At 43.1% G+C, this 20,864-nt stretch overlaps 1 protein-coding gene across 1 annotated transcript in view; it reads right to left on the bottom strand.

Annotated features, from left to right (window-relative positions):
- Positions 1-20,864, bottom strand: part of LOC145394982 (cell adhesion molecule 3-like) — a 414,549-nt gene that overhangs the window by 19,929 nt on the left and 373,756 nt on the right. The window lies entirely within an intron of this gene.

The following is a 20,864-nucleotide window of genomic DNA, read 5'->3' as shown; positions in this document are numbered from 1 at the left end:
TTATGGGAAGACACACACACACATACACACACACACACACACACAAATAGTTAGGCAAACAGACAATTACACAGAAAGACTGCAAAAACTAATACAATATACAAATTAACCCATCACGTCCCGAGGTTTTCCGCACCTCCGACATCCCCCAGTCCCGAGGTATTTTCGAATTTTTTTTTTTTTGCTAAAACCTTCGCTTTTGGTGAGAAACATCGAAAATTCATAGAGAAATCGCTCACCTGAGGTTTAAAGTGCCCAATCCAGGTAGGAGTTCCTCTTTACCTGAGTGGGTTTTCTAACATGCTGGCACCAAAGAAAACGAGTTCTATGGGAGGGTAACTATTTTATCCACTCATAAACGGTATTTATTTATTTACTTGGTACGAATGTATATGTAGTATGACAGTATATTGGTTTTCAAGCAGTAATAAAGGCATTATAAGCATTGTTTCACTCACTAGCTAATCACCATACCTGACCTATTTTTGCCACACTACCTGATCATTATTTCTGGCTGTTTCTTCTTCTAATGCTATGTAAACATTGTCCTCCACATTGTCATCGATTGGGGAATCACTCTGGCCCTGAATAACTTTACTAGCCAGGTCACTGGTAACAGGTCCTTTGCCAAGACAATGTCGTGAGGGGGGGAGGGGGGAGGTTATGCAGTGTAAGGCATTGTCCCTGCTTGGTATCTTGTACAGGAATAGAGGAAGGTGTCCCGTGTATACATACGAAAAATCACGTGTGAAAATTGAAAATTGTGCAAATTAGGGACCTTGCAATTGCACGACGTACTGGTACCTCGCCGGGACTGGCAAATGCAAATCGTTGCAACGTACCCATACGTCGACGGGATGGGGTGGGTTAAGAATCAGATGATGCTTACCAACACATGTAAACATCATTCTTACACCACAAGGTACTGTAATTGCAGTGAAATATTGAAAACACTGGTTAGTACACTCTTATTTAAGCCCTTCACTACAACGACATATTGTACAACTTTACTCGGAGCACAACTACATAATTTTCTTCAACTTAGGAAGAATTGTGAAATGATCAACATAGTCTACCTAACCAGTACACTTCGAAATCTGTGGTAGATTTTAAAGCAATAGCAAGAATACAATAAAACAACATCAACGGACTGAAGGGACAAATTCTAAATTTCTTGCTAAAATACAGCAACTTTAAGGTAAGGAGCATTTCTTTCTAATCGGAATAGCTTTTTTTTTTTTTCTTTACTGGAACAACACACCACACATCTTTTTTTTTTTTTTTTTTTTTTTGCCTATCGACCATTGGGGCCGGAGCTCCTGATCATTAAGGCAAAGATATATATATATGTGTATACATTGATACATATATACACATATATACGAACATATATATATACATACATACATACATACACACATCCATGCATATGAACATACACACTTTCATGCACACGTACATATATATATATATATATATATATATATATATAATAATTTTTATTTTATTATTTTTTTATTATTATTTTTTTTTAACCTTATATTACTTATAAACAAAAATGCCTAATCTAAAGACCCTAAAACTAATCACCTAACAGACAAATAGCTAACCTATACTAAATTCTAAGAGACAAATAACTAGACCTACATTAATGGTACAAAAGCCTCGACCAAGAGAACACCATCGACTGTAGATATGAAATGTCTTTCTACATTACATACCTGCACTCATCACCTGGTTACTGTCAGTCGAGGCACAGCCTAGGTTCTTGTTGTGAAGATGTCCCTTTCTGCTGCACACTGGGTGGTAAAACGCAACCAGTGATTCTAGGGATGCCAGTTAACCGGTCAAAACCGCAGACAAATCTTGGAGCAAACGATTATTATACTAAGGGTGGAGGGAGGTAATGTCTTAAGAATGCAGAAGTACTTGAAAGTAACAGAAACTGAAAGGTTAACCCTTCTCCGTCATCGCCAACACTAACAAATACTTTTGTGTGAGGATATAACATGAAAAGGTTTTATGTTATCTCTGGTCGTATTAACTACCAGTGTCAGCAAAACTCTTAGAGATCTTAGTTGATGACTTGGTAACAGAGTATCCTCATTATCGTCAGGCTTTACGCTGGGAAAGGTAGTTCAATTCATGTTTCATCTTAGTAAATAATTGTTAATTGGTAGTGCTTGAACAAAATTACACCAGCTCCATATTTCAGGTTTTAATCATTCCATAAACAAATTATGACTTCAGCTAGGATCAAGAGAATAGAAGACAATATCTGGGTTGTATCAATTTTGTGAGGAATGAGGTCATAAGTGGAAGCCATAGCACTATACGGCCAGCTTTATGTTACACACGACGGCGTTCGGGAGGGCTCGGAGGGAAGAGGGAGGGCAGGGATATTTACTGGGTATGAAAGAATGGAAGACGGAAAGAGAAAGAACGAGTGGAGGAGGATGAATGAGGCGGAAGGAAGGCAGAGAAGGGTAGGGAAGGAGAAGGATAAAGGAAGGGAGTAAGGAAAGAAGGATCAAAAATGGGAATGAAGGGAGAAGGAGAAGAAAAAGGAAGAATTTGAAGCACCTAAAGGAGGGAGGAAATGGAGAGGAGGGAAAAGGAGGAGGAAAGGAGGGATAATAAAGAAAAAAGGTGGGATGAGGGGGAAGAGGGGGGGAGGGAAGAGGGAGAAGGAAGGGAAGAAGGAACGGTAAAAGAAGAGGGAAAAGAATGAAAGAAAGAAGTGGGGGACCAGGAGGGAGGAAAATAAGAAGAGGGAAAAAGAACGAGATTCGATTAATTAGATGAGAAGATTCTGGCGGTGTAACAGCAGTGGTACATACCTAGGAGATGAAAGAGAAAAAGATACAGGTATAGAGAGAGAGAGAGAGAGAGAGAGGGATGGGATCGAAGGGTGAGAGGGTACGCAGGAAGAGTGGGTGGGTTGACTGGGGTCAGGTGGGTGAGTTAGGTGGGTAGTTTCGGCATGACTGGTGAGTGGATGGCTGGGCATTGTGGGCAGGTGGGGTGGGCGGAGTGGATGTGTGAGTGGGTGGGATGGGTGGGTGGATCAGTGAGTGAGAAGTTAGGATGGAGTAGGTGGGTGAGCTGGGTGTGTGTGTGGACAGAATGGGTGGGTGAGGGGATGGGATGGTCAGGTGGGTGGGGTGAGTGGGCAAGAAGTGTTTGTGGGTGAGATATGGACTTTGTGAGTGGGTGGGAGGATGTTTATCTTCCCGGAGAACAAGGCGGGGGACAGGCTTATTGTGCTAATGACAGTAGTAATTGTAAACTCAGATTCATCTGAACGTAAATCCGGCAGACTGTGGGCTGATGTTGCCGGCCTCCTGCAGCACATCATCCCGTTTTCAGAGTATATGGAGGGAGATGAGGGGCGTTTCTATAACCAGGCGGCAGAGCCACCAAGGCATGTCAGCGGCATTGTGCGGAGAAGCCTCACTTGCACCAAGATGTTTGTAAATATTAGCTAAAAATCAGGACACGACCCACACTGAATCCTGTGGCACCCCAGGTGAAAAATCTTTCGAGTCTGATTCTTTTCCATATAATACAGCTCTTCGTTTACGACCAGAAACAAGCAGACTGAAAATGAAACCACTTGTGAATGAATTTTTAATGGAGAACTTTATCAAAAGCTTTTTGATAATCAAGATAGACAATGTCGACGAAGTTGCTGTCGTATTATATTTTTAGTATAGCGTTGCATAACCCCCAAAGATTTGTAAGGTAATAACAATTATTCCGAAACCCACAATGCGAATTTTTTTGTGAATTTATGTTTTCTAAGGGTTGGACAAACTTGTCTCTAATAATTATTAAAAATAAAAAACTTTTACCTGAGTAGCAATTTTCCGGATGTGATTCGTTAGATTTTTTAGATGCTGAGATTATGTTCCTTAGATTCCACTAAAGAGGCACTTTACTATTTTTTCAGCGTTAATTTTCCTTACTCTAATAGACGTGGAGATATTTATTTCATCCTATAGACCAGGAGATATTAGATCTGCTCTGAGGTTTCCTTCACGTTCTGTTTACTGACTGCAAGGCGTACACTCGGATGCACTAATTTCTCCCCCCCTCATTAGCTGGAGTCACGGCCAGTGACGACGGGGCAATCGAACACCCCACACCCACCGCCCCGACTCCAACTCCAGTGTGGGCTAATCGTTGTTGGATAGATATGGAACGGACGAAGCTGGGGATGTTAAAATGTGTCAATGTTGTTTTTACAGTCAATCAGAACCAGTAGCGATACGTATATAAAGTCATTTAGTGTGTTATACTGTGCTGTTATTCACAACATAATTATATGGATATGAGAAAGGCACAAAAGTGAAAGACTTACAACGTATTTTGTGTTATTGTCCACACACTTACGTCCTATATTTTTGTTCAACCAAAGCAAGCAAAAACACCAAATTTAGTCACAGTTCGGACCCCCGACATTTGTACCCGAGAGAAAAATTTATCGCATCAGCAAGAAATGGGGGCAGGGGTCAGCAGGAAAACCCTGTAGTACAGTAGCTAACTTTTGGATATCTCAGCCAATTTTGAAGTTACAGGAAAGATAGACACCAATTTGAAAATCACATAAAAATCCTCAATTATTTTCATTTCATACACAGCCTGTAATTCCCAGTTGTTTTTCCGTAAATCGGGGAAACGATTTCTTATAAGGCAAATTAGCGTAACAGCCACCTGCGCAAGAAGTAACGATATAAGGTTGCGTGAGTAGCATAGCAGTATTTTCCGATGATTGCTGAGAGCAACCAGGTTTTGTCTTTTCAAAACAACTTATACCTTCTGTCTGGCTTGTTGTGGGAATTTTTGGCTGAATCCGAGTCAAACTAATACAATAGATCTTTTCCACGTGACGTCACGGGTCATGTGACGTTTGTTTACAACGCCATATTGGACGGCAAATTGTCGGACGTCTATAGAAAGAAAACTGCAGATTTCACAATGGCATTTCACTGTTGTGCCTTCGGCTGTAAGACATGACAGAAAAGTGGAAGTGGGGTAAGCTTCTGTCGGTTTCCAGCCGATGAGGAAAGGCAACAGAAGTGGATAGCTGCCGTGAAGGGAGAATTGGCAGCCGACAGTCTACACCCGACTCTGTAGCAGGCATTTCTTATCACGTGAGCCATCCCCCACCCCCTCCAACCCCACCCCCATCCCCCCCACCGCAAACCAACCACCTCACACCCCCCCATCCCACCTACAAACCCCCATCACCCTCCCACTACCACACCAACTCCCTCACAGCCACCCCAACCCCCCCACCTCTACCCCGACTCCACCACCGTCCCCCACCATCCCTCATTCATCCCCCAACAACCCCCTACCCCCCACTTTCAAATCCCCCGCCCCCACACCCCACGCCCCAACTCCCCTCCACAAGCCCCCCAGTCCCCTAAAATACCCACCACCACCACCCAACTCACTTCCCCTCCACCCTCTACCAGTCCCACCTCTTACCACCCACCACCAACCTTCCCCCACACCCTCACTCCCCACCACCCACCACCATTCAAATCCCCCACCCTCCCTCCACCGCCTTCCCCCACTCCCACGCCCCCACCCTCCACTCATTCATCAAATATTCGATTCCAAAACAGTGTATACAATCCCTCCCCCCTTGGCCCCACGTCAATAATTTACTGATTACCAAGACGATTTACAAGTTATGTATGTCAATTCCAGCGAGATATATTACACACATTTACCTTTAGGGATGCCCCGGTGAACTTTCACGGGCTGTTATTCACCAAACAGTGATAGAGGTCGCCATGTCTTAGATCTGGTTTCGGTCTCCCGTAACTTGAAACGAGTGAATTTCTCCCTAGATATGATGTAAGCATCCAGCCTCAAACACTTTATCATGTTCCTGTACAGATCTTGGTGGCGTTGATCCAGATTTCTGCATATATCAGACACATCAGTCTCTGACAGCCCTGCCTGGACAGCCATTACTGCGAGGAGTTTGCCGTCCAACATGGAGGTGTAAACAAAGCATGTGATTTCTGTGACGTCACTGGAAAAGGTCTATACCCACATCGATGAAAGAAACTGAATTTCAGATTTTTTATTTGAATCGGAGCACACCAAGATATTTGGTGAAACGTTGGGTCCGGTTAGTACTTGGATGGGTGACCGCCTGGGAACACCAGATGCTGTTGGCATCCCTACGTGTCAAGTGGGTTTGGTGGAGGATTAGTGCCCCTCCCTGTAAAACAATTAACTCTAAGCCTTTGGCCACCCCGTTTGGGATACATGGCATCTGGCAATGAATGAAAAAAATTTTTGTGAGTGAGCAAAAAGCAAATTCATTATTAACCTGCTAGGTCCCAAGCCCTAGACCTAAAATTAATGCAAGAGGAGTGCTGGTTTTAGGAAGTGTGAGGGAATATGTTTGGTGTAATCTAATAAGTTCTTTTTAGCATATTCAGGTCAGGAAATCAGAGGAAGATGATGAACTACACGAGACAATATTCAGCACTGCCCGACTTGCTCGCTCGCTTGCCCGAACACGTTCCACACTTTCAGTGTGGACGCCTATTACATGTTAATGTTACAAATAAGTATAGTACAGTAAACAACATCTGTTTATATGATGTCTTTTCACATCTATTCTCACTTTCACCTTCCTCACCCTTCTTTCTTGGTCCTTTCTCCCCCATACGCCTCTCTTACCCTCTTGTCCTTCACTCCCACCCTTTGTTAACCAACATAAAACAGAAATATTGATGAAATGATCCATCAGGTATTGATCATATTTATATTATACCTCTTTATTAAGCACCAACAAATTATTAATATAGAATAGTTCGGTATACCTTCCAACTATTTCATCCTGTTGTAAGTTGTTACGTGACATACACACTGAAAGTTGGACCTTGTGTTACAGAGACATACGGTTGTTTATTGTTAACCAGGTTATGTGTGATTTAGGATGTCTTAATTCATATTACAGTGGAAATTTCAGCCTTACATTGTAAACACGTAAGGTTTATGTTCCTGTCACTATTGCATTACCCAAACGAATCAGGGATCGGCTCTGACGAACCACAAACTCTGCTTTAATAAAAATATTCCGACCTCTTGTCATTATGAAGCCTATACGATTGACCCACATTCAGTCATATACATAATAGCACTGTGTCACTGTTGTGACATGAGGTAGGAATATTTTCGTTAAAGTAAAGAGTTTGTAGTTCGTCAGCGCCAATCCCTGATTTGTTTGGTTAATGCAATAATCAAGGGAACATTAACCTTACGTGTTTATAATGTAAGGCTTAAATTTCCACATTAATATGAATCAATGCATGTCCAAAACCAAACATAACCTGTGTTACCGATATACAACCGTATGTCCTTGTAACACAAGGTCCAACTTGCAGTGTGTATATCACGTAACAGCTTACAACAGGATGAAACTGTTGGCAGGTTTCCCAAAGTATTGTATGTTATTGATATGTTGGTACTTGATACAGAGGTGTATGATTATATTAATATGACCAATACCTGGCGGATCGTTTCATCATTATCTTAGTTTATGTTGGTAAACAAATGGTGTGAGTGGGGGACTAGAGGCTAAGAGAAGCTTTTGGTGGAGACCGGAACCCAGAGAAGGGTGGTGGAGGTGGGAGCGAGAATGGATGAGAAAAGACATATCTTTCAACAGATGTTGTTCACTATACCATACTTATCTGTGACATTATGATACAGGACTTAATTATATAGACACTAACACATAATACATTGTAGGTCGTCTTTCATTTTTGTGCCTTTCTCATATGTTGTGGATAGCTGCACAGTATTACTCATTAAATGCCTTTAAATACTTACCCCTACTGGTTCTGAGTGTCAGTAAAAACAATCATGACACATTGTAACATCACCAACTTTGGCCGTTCCACATATGTCCAACAACGCATTACACTGAGGTTGGGGTAGAGGTGTTGGGTTGGGGTGTTCGATAGCCCGGTCGCTCACCGGCCGGGACTTCGCCTACTGGAGGGGGAAATATTAGTGCTTTCGGGTGTACATCTTTAGCTTTAAGAGTAATGTTACACCTGAAGCTACCGTCTTCCAAAAGGACAGGAGAAACTACAAGAAAGAGTGAGATGCTAAGTAGAGGAAGAGAATAGGAGGAAAAAAGAAAAGAGAAAAGAATGGGGTAGGGAAAGGAAGAGAGAGAGAGAGAGAGAGGAGAAAAGGAAAAAGATAGAGGGAGAGAGAGGGTGGAAGGCTAAGGTGGAGGGGGAGGAAGGAATGTAGGTTGGAGGAACTGAGGAGAGGATAAAGAGTAAGGGAGAGGAGAAAAAAGAGAAAAGGAGGAGGAGAAGCAAGGGGACAGGCAGAAGGAAGGAGAATGATGGGGGAAAGAATGTAGAGGGAGGAGAAAACAAAGCCGGGATAGATGAGATGGAAGGAGAAAAGGCGGAATAAGAGGTATAAATTCCTGGGCGTTCCAAACAGTGCAACGTTGGTAACCAGTATTGTTAATGGGCTGGTGTAGGAGATCGGTAGGGGGAGGGAGGACGGGAAGGATTTAGATGGATTTGAGATTGAACGCAGTGGGGGGAGAGGGAATATATGAGAAGCAAAGGAAATCATATGTTAGATAAGAGCATTATGTGTGCGGGAAAAAATAGATAATGTGTGGGAAGAGAGGAAAGAATACATGGAGAGGAAAAAAAGAGATTGTGGAAAAGGAGGAGGATTATGGGAAAACAGGAAAAGTATTTAAAAAAGAACAAAATATGTGATGAGACAATGGAATAGAATTTGGTATAAAGTGAAAAGAATGGGAAATGCAGATCATATAGAGGAAAAAAGGAAAAGTATGTGGGGAAAATGGAAACTATATTGGAGAAAAGAGCAAATGAAAAGATAAGAGAACGTGGTAATGAGATAATACGTTGGAAAAAGAAAGAGAATAAGAGGTAGATGGGAATGAATAAAGGACGAAATGGGGTGGGGGAGAATATAATGACTGTAGAGGACAAAAAGAAAAAAAAATGTGGGAAAATGAAGGGAATGTGATAACAAGGAGGGAATACTGATTGAGGAAGAAAATGTGATCATCGCTGAAAAGTTGCCGGAGAATATCTGAAAAATTCTTTCGCTGCTTGAGAATGTCAAAACGGAAAAAGAAAGGATTTGTTTTGTAGGAACTACCTAGCGACAAAAAGTTGCATTTGACATAATAATCGAGAGAGAGAGAGAGAGAGAGAGAGAGAGAGAGAGAGAGAGAGAGAGAGAGAGAGAGACAGAGAGAGAGAGAGAGACAGAGAGAGAGAGAGAGAGAGAGAGAGAGAGACAGAGAGAGAGACGTAACACTGGAGGTGGTTCGGCCATGGGAAGAGAAGAGTGATCTATTGACTTGGACAGAGTGTGACTAGTGTGACGAGGAGAGCCAGATGGGTGAAAGTGAGAATGAAGTAGAAAACGGGAACGAGGTGAGAAAAAGGATGGACTGATAAAGAACACGTACCAGGCGAGAAAATGGCTATATGATACTAAGGTAGATGACAGCGAAATCGATGCTGATAGAGTTGGTGTTGATAGAGTCGGCGTTGATGGCGTTAGCGGAGTCGACGTTGATAAAATCGTTTTTGATAGATTCGGCGCTGGCAGGGTCGATGTTTTTAGAGCCTTGGTATGTGGGAAACCCTACCTAGAGGGCAGTGAAATTCCCAGCACCCAACACCACCTCCCTTTTAGTCGTCTCTTACGACAAGCAGGGAATACGAGGGTAGTATTCTACTTCCCCTGTACCATGGAGATCGCGTTAACACACAGGGAGAACAGAGGTGCGGAGGTAACGTGTGGAATGGAGGAAGCTGTGATGTTGTGAGGAGAAAAGGGGTTATGTTGGTACTGAGTGGGTCAGAAACACCAGGAGGATATTTAAGTGAGGCCACCCCCTCACACGATGCGGCACCAGGGAATAAAACACACACACACACACACACACACACACACACACACACACACACACACACACACACACACACACACACACACACACACACACACACACACACACACACACACACACACACACACACACACGTATGTGTGTGTGTGTGTGTGTGTGTGTGTGTGTGTGTGTGTGTGTGTACAGATGGTCAGAGAGATAGGTGAATAGACTAATAGACAGATACATAAATGTATGGGCAGCCGAATGGAAATCCAGACCATAAGCAACGTGAAAAAAGGATGATTGTACTGTATTGCTGTGGTTGGTTTGAACACGCCTGGTACAGACTGGCAGATCTACTATACACGTTAAAGCCGTGGTCACTGGACCTAATGGGCAACTGATCCTTAAGGCCGAGGCACACCACTTTCTCTTAACACGTATTAGATAAGTAACCCACTACTGAAGAGTGGTTCACGCACGGTTATAGATGTGATGCGATCAGAGAAGAAAATAATGTTTTGTTGTCTCGCTCTCCTCTTACGTTGTCGTTCGCAGTAGTCACTTTGCATCTAGCACACTATTTATAGGGCTGAATTTACAGGGACAAAGGGAAAACATAGGATGCCCACCAGTCTGACCGGCTCGTGATCCGAAGGGTTGGTGAAATGGAGGGAGAGGCATGAACTGTGAAACTGGACAGTGCTGTTGGGAAAGACAAATGAGAACGACTGATGGAGAGGAGACCGTGAGTTTGGGGAGAGAGAGAGAGAGAGAGAGAGAGAGAGAGAGAGAGAGAGAGAGTTATAAGGACATGCAGCATCTCAAAAGGTCCTACGGTCCAAGCCAAGGAGTTACCCTAAATGAAGTTACCAGATGCACATTCCTACCGTATTAGGGAAATACAAATATAGTAAAGATGAAGGCTTTCCCCATTCATCTCTCCCACCTCCAGAACGGGCACGGAAGAAGTGCACCTAACCCTCAAGTAAAAGGCAAGAGATGCGAGATTTTATAGAAATGGAAGAAAGATTCTTTTTACCACTAAGCTGGGCCTAACAAAACTTTGTTTAACCAAGCTTGAACGGCTCAATCGGTAGAGAGGTGGCATGCAGTCCTACCGGACCCAGGTTGAAATCCCGGCTGGGGCAGGGAACAGTTTAAGGATTTGAATGTCATAAAAACAGACTTTACTGATCTACCAGAAGACCCGCCGACATGTCGTAACAATACCCCCGCTAATACCAGTACATCAGTCCTGCATGAGACAGCCCTAGCATGTATTCAATATGGACGGTGGGTGTTAGCGCCGAAGTGGTGACATGTGGAGGTGTGCGGTATGCAGGAGGACTACTAGGCCTTGAGTGCGGCTGTGTAGCCTATGCCCAGAGTCAGACACATAAAAAAAAAAAAGAACTGTGTTGACAACAGATTCCAAGCACTGCAGATCTTACAAGTATATGTGGATAAATTACCTATTGCTTCATGATAATGCTGTACGACAAACTGCCGCCCACGGCTCCTTAGCGTGTGCTTTTAGGCAATATTTTCAAATCCACAAATTAATTTGAAAACTTCAGTTAGCTGTCCACGCAAATGCCTAGACTCAAATAAAAAGTTGCTCAGTTTCTGCACCCTTCTCTGATATTCCTTGTGCCAGATGGATGGGATCAGTTTATTAGCCAGCGTTTGGACTCTCTCAAGCTTTGCAATATCCTTCTTCATGATCGGTGTCCAGATCTGCACATTCCTCGAGTGGCTGTTCAAGAGAATTATGGAGAGAGAGTACAAAGTCCATGTTTCTGTACCTAAATTGCTTCTCTATTTAACTCAGTAGCCTCTGTGCTTTCTTCTCCAATTCAGTGAATTGTCTGGATAACTTAAGGTCACTGATGATTAGTACACCCCTTTATTTCTCCAAGTCAGTACTGCTGATCTCAGTACTTAACAATGAGTAGTTACTTCTTGGATTTGCATGACTGATGTGCATCACCTTGCACTTGTCCATTCTGAACGGCATTTGCCACCGTTCAGACCACTTCCCACCTTTAATTAAATCTTTAACTAATTTTTCTATCTACTTGAATGATAAGTAATTATCTCCTAGATTTATGTTGTCCTCGAATTTTGAAATCTGACTGTCATGCCTACATCTGTTTTGTTAATGTATATGATAAATACTATTGGTCCAAAAATTGAGCCCAGGGGACTCCACTTGTAACTGGTGTCCAGTCAGAGGTTTCCTCATTGGCAACCGCTCTCTAGCACAGTTCAGTGAGCCAATTTTCAATCAATGCAGCCACTTCTTTCCGAATTCCCAGTGCACGAGTTTTGTCATTAACCTACTATGATGTACATTATCAAAAGCCTTCTGGAAGTTCAAATAAAGAATGTCAGTTGCCTAGCATTGGTCATGCAGTGGAAAATTCAGACTGGTTAAACACGAACGATATAAACTAAAGCCATGCTGTGACTCATACAATAACCTATGTGGCTCTGGATGCTATAAATCCTACCTGAATCTAAACCTTCCAGTACCTTTCCTGCCACACATATGGGGGTTATTGGATGGTATTTTTTCTAGTTAATGGCGATATGCCTTTATAAAATTTGGGTTCATTTTTTTCCCCCTTCAAGTCCAGTGGAACTTCTCCAGTAACCAGCATTTCATTAAAGACGAGAGAGAGAGAGAGAGAGAGAGAGAGAGAGAGAGAGAGAGAGAGAGAAACTGCTGGGTGGGTTGGAGAAGAAAGGGTTCAAAAGGGGAAACGACGATGAGGCGGGTGGGTGGATGGCATTTAGACAGTGTTGTCGCCTGTTCAGTAGGCTGCGTCATTGCAGTAGCAGCGACCCGATGAACCGACATAACATGTATTTAAATGCACAGGTAATATTACCTCCCATACTTTCAGCTGTTATTGCTGAAAAAAATGCAATACTTTTGCTCAAACCAAAGACACCCGGTTGTCTGGTGACAGAGAACTTGTCTGGAGCCTTACATGCCTTCCGTGCAGCTAGTCGAATCCCACTTTGATTTATCAAAGCCTACACCATAACATTTACTTTTCTATTTTGATGCAATAGCAGTGAAACAAATGCCGAAGGTCATTCACTTTTCGACCGAAAATTTTACAAAAGAACGTCAAACGCAAGATCCGTTCTTTTTCAGATGCCTGGCCACATCGTGTAAAAACTCCAGACCGCAGGTAGAAGGAAAATACAGTCTGCGGATGACAGTTCCAGAGCTGACAATTTGAATATATGAAGGACTGACCCTTTTTCTTCACTCTTGAGTTAGGGAGTTGTCTTTCGTTTCACCATCTGTGTCTCGAATCTATCCTCCTTCTAAACCCGTATGACGAGTGGAGGGAGGGGGAAGGACGAAATTACGAGGTCCCTGAGGAGCGATGTTATCTGTTGTGTTGACTGATGTGTCACTGCAGCACCACCTCATTAGCAGGCACATACAACACCAGCAAGGAAGCAAGGGATGTAAATTTAGCCCCGTTCTCCTTGTCTCGCTCTCTGACTCCCTCATCCCTCTATCCTGTTACTTCGACTTTTCTCCTTCTCTCTGCACCTCTTCACTTCCTCCTTCTTCTTGCTCCCTCCACACACTTCCCCTGCCTCACTCTTCCCTTCATTTTGTTCCTTTTCATTAACTCTCTGTCCCACACCCCTCTATTCATCTCCTTCTTCTCTCTCTCTCTCTCTCTCTCTCTCTCTCTCCCGCCCCCCTCCTCTCCGTCCCCTTCCTTCTTCCCCGCTTCTCTATTTCAGTCTCCTTCTCCCCTCTTCTAGTGTCTGTCTTCCTCCTCCCTGTTCCCTGCCAACTTTCTCACATACCCCTCTCCAGATGCCCCGTCTTATCCACCTCTCCCTATCTTCCTTATTCCTCCTTCTCTCTCACATTTATTACCACCCCTCAAGCTTTTCTTCCAAACCCACCTCTCTCCGTATCTTTCTCTCCGACAGTTCCCTTCCTCTACCCCACTCCCTCACCACTTTCACCTGGTCATTCTCTCTCTCTCTCTCTCTCTCTCCCATATTACTTTTCACCACTATACTACTAGCCCGCCCTTCACAGGATACTAAAAAATCATTCCAAACTTTTAAAGAATATTAATCTTACAGTTGTGATAACTCGTATTTATTCTAGCTAACGATGATGTATTCTTTGTCAGCTGAGGGCGAATAATGTTACCATTAGCCTTCAAAAGGACGGGGCTTCTCTTAAATTCTACCCCACCTACCATCTGATGATCTTTGTTCAGCTTAGTGAGTCATAGGAGCCGGATTGTTAATACCGTCATTATTAACCCTCCTATGGTTGGGACAAGACTCGCATTCCATTCCAACTAACGCCAAATGAATTTATTCAACTGGCGGTAAGTCACAGGAGCCTGAGAATGTTGATTAAACAACATCTGGAATTTTGTGTTCAGTAGTGAACTCGAACCACATGAAAGGCGAACACTTGAGAAAGTGAAGCAACAAGTCAATTAAATTATCCCATCATGTTGACAACTGACCAACGAAGAACCGAAGAAATATAGTGCATAAGTCTAGCTACACATGAAATCTTTTCCTCCCAATTTCCAACACAGCTAAAGCTCTCCTCACCCTCTCTCCCTTGCTCACCGCACTATACACACACGCATATGTTCCGTTTCTGTTCGTCCCTGAAGAGGGTTCAGGTCGGACCGGATATAATTTTCGATTTTAAGATTTCATGGCACTGTGAAGTCAGGACACAAAATTAAGTATATGTTTTTCCTACAAGTGAACACTCAGAGGTGAAATCGTTCAAGTATTACTATATAAAACTAGAAAAACAAAATGACGACAGTACAGTGAAAGACCTAAGTAAAAAAAAAAAATGACGACAGTACAGTGAAAGACCTAAGTAAAAAACAAAATGACGACAGTACAGTGAAAGACCTAAGTAAAAAAAAACAAAATGACGACAGTACAGTGAAAGACATAAGTCGTGGCCCGGTATTGCCCGAAGATAAAGAGTAACATGCGAAACATTATGAGAGCTCTATCACAGCTACATATTAGTGGTTGCTAGCCTGACTTTCCTAAAGCTTCATATCTGCTGCTGATAACACTATAAACGAATCCAGGGGTTTCCGAAGCCTTAACATCCATTTGCGAGTATTGCTGCACCCGAGAGACGAAATGTGAAACATATTCGGTCAGGCAATGGCTGCTTGGACGTTACAGATTACAAAACATCAGACTTAATATACACCTTGGTAAGGACAGAACCAAACAATATGCGTCCAACTACTGGGAAGATGAGAGACGACATGATATACCTTTATTTAGGAACAAAGAATCCCGAACAGATAGTGTAAACATTCAGTGTAAGCAGAGCTGTTGAAAGGTGGATTAGGCGCTTTAGGAAGAAGGCCTCTTCAAGGGATTGTGATGTGTACAAATTTGTGTATATGAGGTTGCTTCTGTCTGTATGAAGGAGAAAATTTCCCTTTCTGGGGCAAAGGCCAAGGTAAGGGAGAAGTTCATTCGCCCTGGGGTCACGTTTGCTGCTGGCAGTTAAGAAGGGAAAGGTGAGGTAGGGAAGGGTAAAGCAGGAGAGGGCAAAGCAGGGAAGGTTGAAGCAGTGGTGGATGAGTCAGGGATGATATTACAGGGGAGGTATTACAAGAAAAGATAATGCAGAGGAGGATGAAACGAGAAATGCAGAGAATGAAGAGGATGAATAAGAACTGGTGATGCATGGAAATATATGGCAAAGAAGTGTGATGCAGGTGAGGGAGAGGCAGGTCACTATGAAGGTGAGACAGACGAAAGTGACACAGTGGAGGATGAGGAGGGTGAGGCAGAGAAGGGCAAAAAAGAGAAAGGTAAGGTAGGGGAGGGTAAAGCAAATGAGGGTAAGGAAGGTCAGCGTGTTAGGTCTCTACACACCGGCTGAAACAAATGGGTGTAATTTTGACGGTGGTGTCCGTATGCTGGGCAGAGAGGAGGGGCAGGGGGTAGTAGTTGAAGGATGGTGGTCTGGGAGCATCGAAAAACGTTTTGGGCTGTATGTGGGCTGGGTGAAGGTAAACAGGGAGATTAGCCAAAGGGAATGTTGGACTATTGGCTGAGTTAGGCGAACGAGAGTGTAGGATGGGCAGAGAAAGGGAGTCAGAGTAGATCTAGAAGATGGAGAGATTAGGGTAGTTTGAGTTAGTTTAAGTTAGGCTGTAAACTATTAAAGTTTAGAAGGAAGCCCTAAAGCTATCTGGCAGGTGCCCCTGCCATAACACAAGTACCCCATCATCTTCTCGGGGTTATACTTCCTGGCCTCCTCACCTGGGGGTTTCCACTGAGTTTTTTTTTTTTTTTTTTAAGAGTTTCAGATAATTTGATTGCGTGAGTGAGTAAATGTACTTGCTTAAGTTCTTCTGTAATGTACCGGTAAGTATTAATTTTCCTGTAACTAATGAATTTACGGTTCTTCTCTTTTGACCTCGGTTAAATGTAAAATCGTGATTCATTTTTTCCATGTTCTCACTTAATTTTCTTTGCTTCCAGTTTGCACAAACTTTCCTTGATATTAATCACAACTGGTATTTAGCCACTTCTTTCGTACTAATTCACAATAAAACCATATGTGCAATCTAGGATATGCAAAAACAAGAAAATGGTTTGTTATTACTAAGTGTCAGGGTTACTAATTGCCAGGGGGCATAGGCCATTCTTTCTCTCAGAGGCCAACAGTATTAATAGTTCAGCATTCGTGAGTAGTTATTCCCAGCTGAGTACTATTTGAAGTGGAAGTTTATAAATCTCTCGTTTCCTAAGATTGTGACTTAAGTCATGATAAAGTAAAAATTTAATACTTTAATTTCATAAGTCGATCCCCCTTGTGACAAGTGATGCCTTTCCTTTTTCGCTTATGATAACTGGCGAATTACTTTCCCCTGGAGACAACTAGAGACCTCGCCAGGATGTTGATTCCTAGCTTTAAAGCTAAGTTACTAATGAACTAGTAACCAACTCACTCACTCCTAGCTATGTATTAGCTATAATCATTAAAGTTTATAGGCACTAGCTTGCTGGTGGTTACTGTTAGCAGGTTATCACTCCTAGCTTAGTAATGATTGTGAGTGTTTTTGCTAGGTAGTTTGTGGATTTTTTTTCTTGCTTGCCACTTTAACTAGATTAAACTCATTTCTACCAGCCTATGCCTAATTTTGAATTATTAGCATTCGACTCGGAACAACACAGTTTGTAAGTAGATCTTTAGTTCACTCAGTCTCGGTTTGAGTTAGTACCATGGATTCTAACCCGTATATACAGGAAGCCAAGGATATGGGGCTTACTGATCCCCAAGATATTAGACCGCATGTCCTGCAACGCAAAGCTGAGGCCCGAGAGGAGCGAAGAGCTCAGCACAAACATGGACCTGAACAGCGCGAACACGAATGTGAACAGAGCAAATACGAAGATGAACAGCTCAGGCATGAATGTGCTGATTATGAGGCATGTGAGAAACACGGGCATGAGCTACTGAAACTCAAGTAAGACTCCTTGGATTCGAGCACGTCTGGTACAGCCGACCCTAGCTCGACGAATGCTTCCCTATCTCCCATTTTGGCAACCCCGTGTCTCAAACTTCCTTCGTACAAGGAAGATGAGTACACAGAGCCATTCTTAACCTGTTTTGAGGAGATGGTGCATGTGTACCAGCTGGACGAGGCAGCTAAGCAGCTTCAGTTTCTTAGCTTGTTTGAGAACCCCGCCTTCAATATTCTGCGAAGGATTCGTAGTGATAACCTCACATATGGGATGATAAAGGCCGCACTCATCAAGGCGTATGGTCTCACCATAGACAATGCCCGGAGTCAATTCCTGAGGGTGCATCTTCAAGAAAAGGAGACTGCTGTCCAGTTCCTTGATCACCTTACCTCGTACCTAAATGAGTGGATGGAGAGGGATGAAATTCTCATCACCTGAGAGGGAGTAATTGACCTTATGCTGCGTTCCCAGCTGGAAAAGTATTGGCCCCCTGAGCTCATTGCTCTGTAAAAAAAAAATCTGTCAAATAAAGGGTGCCAACCAAATGGTGGAGAAGACTGATGCATTCTTCACAATATACAGGTACCAGACTTGTAAACAACAACAGCTCTGGTACAAGCAAAATACTGCCAAGACTGGAAAACCATCACAGAGCGAATCCCAGCATCAAGGCCATTCGCAGAATAATGGCCAAAGTCCCCCCCCCAAAAAAAAAAAAAAAGAAAAAAAAGAAAAAGGACCAAGGGCAAAATGTTCAGCAACTGGAAGAGGTACACCAAATACCCTAACCATCAGCGGTACCATTACCAACAGCATTAGAAAAGTGATCACAAAAATAAGCCATGCCATCAACAACCAGGACAACACCTTAAACCTCAGCCCAGTTTTGGAGGCAGGAGGCATTTACTGCCTTCATTCCCCAACAACTGCACAGCAGTGCCATCCCTGGCAGCACTGGTCCTCCCCCACAATTAACCAGTCCCCCTCAGACGGTGGGCTTTCCTCCACAGGTGGTCAACACACCATCTCCTCAGATAGTGAGTACGACCCCGCAGGTGCCTAGTTCTCAGGGCACCACGATTGCTGCTTCATTTGTCCAGCAGCTGTATCCACCTATCAGCCTTATCATTGCCTCCACAGACCCTTCCACAGATAATAGTGCCTTCCTTGTTCAGCCAGGGTTTGTGGGAGGTGTTCTGTACATGTCCTGAGAGACAATGGTTACTCAGGTTGCTCTGTCAGGTAAAGTCTAGTTCGGTTTGAGGAGTACATGGGTAGAAAGATCCAAGTTAGACAGTAGGCATTAATATGTTATGACAATATGTAATAATTATAGGCATTAATATATAGATATTAATATGAGTAACACTTACATAGGTCATGTCTGGTGCACAAGGAAAGTCAGACACATATTCTAGCTCAAGAATGTTGATGTATCACAAACTCTTTAAGCGAGACAATACAGGTATTTCATAAGCAAGCAGTATATCCAGCTTGAGTCAGTTATTCGATGTACCTGTGATGGAAAACTACCAATGAAAAGGTACCAGACAAAGACACACCTATGCACTAGTCTGTATATAACCCCAGGGAAAGCAGCTGCACGGCAGTGAGTCAGAGAGTACGATCGAGGGCACAAAGCAGAAGATGAGGTAGTTAGGTGGTTCTCCGTCATGCTATGCAATGTTACACTGTCAAGCACACCTCCATACAACTTTGTACAATAGAACTTCGTAACCCAAGAAGTGACCATAACTCACCCCACTCAAGATAAAAGGATACACAGAGAGGGAAGTGAGATAGAGAGATTAAACATACCATTTTACTAGCAGCAGCCCACACACTTCACTGGCGATAGAGGGGCAGCCATTACTTTAGGATACACTTACAATATCTCTCTCAGTCTAATCAAACCCCTCGGCTATATATATCAACAAGATTTATTGATGAGTCATTGAACATCTTCATTTTATACTGGCTTGATAGCTGCAGTTGTCATGCCAGAACCTTTGTTTTACCTTATTATAGGTAACACACCAAGTGTTTAGAACAGTTGCACTGTAGACGTCGCTACTCAGAGTTCGGCTGCTGCAGTAACTTGAGCCATGGCCAATGCTCCAAACCATGTCATCCAGTTGACCATTGCAATACCGCAAGATCTGATTCGTAGTCAAGATGTTGTCCAAGAACGATAGTCCAACCCGACACTTGCTGTAGTGCATTAGAAATTGGAAGGTAATGTGATTAAGCATTCATGAGGAGGTCAAGCCAGGTTTCTTTGTAAACGAAGATGATCGGACTGTGAGTCCCAAACACCCCAGGACGAGGTTATACTGCAGTTTGTTGTATCCACAAAGTATCGCCGAGCAGTGTTCAGATTGGGTCATTGTTCAGTGCTGGAAGGCCACATGGGCAGAAAGGAAATCTTTGACCATATGCACACTGAATTTCTGGTCAGGACTGCAACATAAAAAATATTCTTGCATGTTCCTGCGATGTGTGTCAACTACCACTGATTGAGGAGGTGTCCATCCTGTGCTGTTGAAATCCATGCCCCTAATTTCTGAGCCATTTGAGAGAGAGGGCAGTGACAATGTGGGCACAGACATGATGTCTCGCCTGTTTGTTCCACAGGGCACATTTTGTCCCAGATCTGCATCTACATAAATACAGTAGGTTAAGAGGGAAGTTTGAGAACCTGGCAGAGGCATTCCAAGGCTGTATTTGAATTACTTTGAGGTGCTGTTGTCAGCAGATAGATAGGTAAGTAGGTAGGTAGGTATCACCAACGTCAATAATGTGGATAATGTAGAGAATCGTTGCCACCAGTGTCAGGTATCATAGAGTATTGTAGATTTCTGGTGTTGCCAAATGTAGATAATACTCATGGTTTAGGAGGCAGGGCACCTATATCACCAGTATAGATTGATGTGGGATGTTACCAGTGTAAAGAATTGTGAGACGCTGGATAGTGCAGTGATTTTGTATTTGTCGGTTTTATCTCTCTAGTCTTGGGGTAGGTCTTTCTCTGTCTCACTCTCCCTTCTGTCTATCCTGTTTTGTAAGTGAAGGTGAGGTGGAGACATTCTGGGGTTAAGGGGTTTTATTGTTACACAGTTATATTGTTCACTGCCTACCCTGCACTTGTGATGGGCAGAGTGACGTGACCCACTGATTGTCAGAGTAACAGCTATTCTATTACTGGCTACCAACTTGTTACTCTACTGCCAATCACCTACTATCCCCAATCTCCTACTGACTCCTACACCTGATTTATGGGTATATATTACTACATGGGGCCTGGCTGGTTGACGTCCGTGTGTGTGTGTGTATGTGTATGTGTGTCTAGTGTCTAGCTGGCTTCCATGAGTTATATCATGTG

This window comes from Coenobita brevimanus, chromosome 29 (genome assembly GCF_032717465.1).
Source record: "Coenobita brevimanus isolate Jiangsu-jjx chromosome 29, ASM3271746v2, whole genome shotgun sequence".
Lineage (NCBI taxonomy): Eukaryota > Metazoa > Arthropoda > Malacostraca > Decapoda > Coenobitidae > Coenobita > Coenobita brevimanus.
This window is presented reverse-complemented; position numbering and strand designations above follow the sequence as displayed.